Below are 744 nucleotides of genomic sequence, written 5' to 3' on the forward strand. Positions count from 1 at the left end.
TAAGTAATGGGTGAGATTATATAAAGAGAGCAGGGGTAGAACATAAGTATCCAGAAACTAAAATAATATAAGAAGAAATATTCTGTTTTTAGAGATAGATGACAGAGGCATCAATCTGATGTTTTTACCAAAATTTTTCATAATAAATTCCCTCAAAATAAATGACATGAAACAATATGTACTTTTCTCATACTCATAAATATTTGAATTCCTGAGAGGAACTGTTTCAAATACCAAGTTTACATTGGTAAAGTCTCTGTTCAATTGGATTTGACTCCAAACGGGATTTGCTTCAATGAACTTCAAATATTAATCATTTTAGATTAAAGTTTAAGCAGGGAGAGGTATGTTTTGTTTTTAGGGCAAAAATTGGAAATTCCCAGAGAGGTGAATAGAAACCTACAATACCTAAAATGTTTCTTAAATCCAAGGTATTGGATTAGACATGTTGCTTTTCCCCAAATTCCATCTGTAGCTAAGGGAGAATCTCTTAGTCAACAACACAAATGTGTCATAGTGTCTTCTTTGCACATAAATTAGGAAAAGGTGAGAATATTTGCGGAACAATAACACCATAAACAAGGTGAAGGAGCTCCACAATGAAGTGTTTTGCAAAACTGATTTTATAGCTCTTTTACAAGCTGTCTTGGCTGGAGTTTTCTGTGAAGATTAATCTGTTACTAGTTTAGCTAAAGAAAAAGGAACTTGAGTTCTTCTCTTCTTCATTTAGAACCTATTTAGGCC

The sequence above is a fragment of the Sorex fumeus genome, unplaced genomic scaffold (genome assembly GCF_029834395.1).
Source record: "Sorex fumeus unplaced genomic scaffold, SorFum_2.1 ptg000013l, whole genome shotgun sequence".
Classification (NCBI taxonomy): Eukaryota; Metazoa; Chordata; class Mammalia; order Eulipotyphla; family Soricidae; genus Sorex; species Sorex fumeus.